Source organism: Ursus americanus, chromosome 24, assembly GCF_024610735.1.
Source record: "Ursus americanus isolate L20-20 chromosome 24, mUrsAme1.1.p, whole genome shotgun sequence".
NCBI classification, from domain to species: domain Eukaryota; kingdom Metazoa; phylum Chordata; class Mammalia; order Carnivora; family Ursidae; genus Ursus; species Ursus americanus.
The window spans coordinates 713,344-715,969 of NC_142150.1; positions in this window are offsets into that span (position 1 = coordinate 713,344).

Below are 2,626 nucleotides of genomic sequence, written 5' to 3' on the forward strand. Positions count from 1 at the left end.
TTCCAAAATAAATTAGAATGGGTATGGGCTTCTCCATCTGATTATGGTCACAGCCTTGCTTGTGTTCTTTTATCAATTTAGTCTTTCAGAATATAAATAAAATGCCCATGATTGAAAGATTCTTATTTGTTATTCAAAAAAATCTATGGAAACTCCCATGCTTCGTTTCAAGAAACATCTCAACTTTTGGTCAATTAAAAAACAATATAAAATCCTTTCTCTACTAAAAATGTTTGTCGTACCATGAATACAACATCCATAGTATTATTAAGTTGAACATTATTTAAGGTTAAGTGATTGTGGCATTAAGCTATGATTAGAGTCTCTAAAAGGTACAGATAATTCTCCCACAATAATTTCTTTGCAGAAATGTTTTTTTTTTTAAATATCTCAAATGGAATTTCCTAATTGTGGACTCTATTTCTCGTTTTTAGTACTCTCTTTTTCTCAGTATGGCATAATCAGATTTTCACATTTTAACAAATCTCTATTTATTTTTAATTAGCTGGACATAATTTGAAATTTTTAGTAACAAATGCACTCTTATTTATTAGGACTTTATTCATGATATTATTGACTAAAAACTGAATTAGTGTTTCCATTGAGATAACCTTCCTGGAAATATTCTATTCCTACCAAGTGTCTCCTTGCTTGTTTCAGAATCTGAATTTTAAAAAGCATCAGCTTTTGCCTACATTTAGCTATCACTACTTTTTTACTTTCCGTTCTCTCTTCAACCCTGTTTCATTGGTTTAAAACACAACTCAATAACCTGTGTCTTTCAAATTCTTTTATTTTTATTTTTATTTTTTTAATGTTTTTTTATTATATTATGTTAGTCACCATACAGTACATCCCTGGTTTCTGATGCAAAGTTCAATGATTCATTAGTTGCATATAACACCCAGTGCACCATGCAATACGTGCCCTCCTTACTACCCATCACCAGCCTATCCCATTCCCCCACACCCCTCCCCTCTGAAGCTCTCAGTTTGTTTCTCAGAGTCCATAGTCTCTCATGCTTCATTCTCCCTTCTGATTACCCCCCCTTTCTTTATCCCTTTCTTCCCCTACCGATCTTCCTAGTTCTTATGTTCCATAGATGAGAGAAATCATATGATAATTGTCTTTCTCTGCTTGACTTATTTCACTTAGCAAATTCCTAGCTTTCCAAAAACATGAAACTTCTTTTTTTAAAAAAGATTTTATTTATTTATTTGCCAGAGAGAGAGAGATAGTGCACGCATGGGGAGCAGCAGGCAGAGGGAGAAGCAAGCTCCCCACTGAGCAAGGAGCCAGATGCAGGACTGGATCCCAGGGCCCTGGGATCATAACCTGAGCAGAAGGCAGACACTTAACTAACTGAGCCACCCAGGCATCCCTGAAACTTCTTAAAAAAAATAGGAAAAGTTTTGGGAAAATAGGTCTTATGAAATGAGAATTAACATAATTGAAATGTAATTTTATATATAAGTTAAACCACCAATTGATATATTCAAGGGGTTAATGTGTCAATAGGAAAATACTTCTCAATGAATTGTTTTGAGTACAGTGTAGAAAGGCAAGATAATATAAATAACAAAGAATTCATAAAACATTGTACCTATGAGATGTTCTGATATATATTTGATTGGATATTCAGAAGAAGAAATTACCTAGAATAGGGAAAAAAATTTTATTAGGACAGTGTGGTTCAAGAGGCAAGAAAGATGCCAGAGTAGGAGGATTCTAAGCTCCCCTCATTCTGTGAAACAACTAGATAACACTGACATCATGGAAGTGATTCAGAATGACCCCAAGTCTGGCAGAACAAACTCCACAACAAGGTAGAGAAGAGGCCACAAGGAAGAGAGTAGGAAGAGTAAAGACAGGTGGGGAGTTAAACAGACCCTGGGACCCACAAGTGGGGAGAAAGGAGAGAAATAGACTATCACAGCAGGGAGCCTGGAAGTGGAAGAGGAATCCCCATAACATCTGGCTATGAAAACCAGAGGGGCAGAAATTCATGAATTCTTACAACCTAGGGGACTAAAAGCCTGGAAATTTAAAGATCAGTGGCTCAGCAGTGGGAGAGCCTGGAGGGCAATAGAAATCTGAGTCCCTGTCCTTAAAGAGACAGGATAACAACCAGCCCTGAAGAGAAGCAGCAGGTTGAAAAATGCCTGGGGTGGGGGAGTTAATGGCAGAGAAGTATGGGGTCTGGACTTTCCTCATCCCTGGAACACAGCTGTATTGAGGTCAGATTACTTGGAACACCCACAAAAATGATCTGAAGATTGGAAGAAGGATTTCCATGGTTGGAGGGAGACAGCATGGCAGGTGTGAAGTGCATGGAAGTGAATTGGGGGACAGAAAATCTGCCATGCTACAGAGGGGAGGGAACCCTTTCCACAGGGAGAGAAAAGAGGGAGAGGGTGACGGGGGTTGAAAGAGTGCAGCATTGTGGTTTCACAAGAAGGAACCTCTCAGACCCAGAGACTGGGGAGCTGGGGAACTGAGTGACACAAGTTTTTTGCAAACAGTGAGCATAGCTCAAATTCTGAGTTTCTGGAAGTGCTAGACTTTCACCAGAGCAGAGCTGTATCCCTGCTTCTGGGGAGAAGGACCGCTCTGGCCAGGGAGGGTG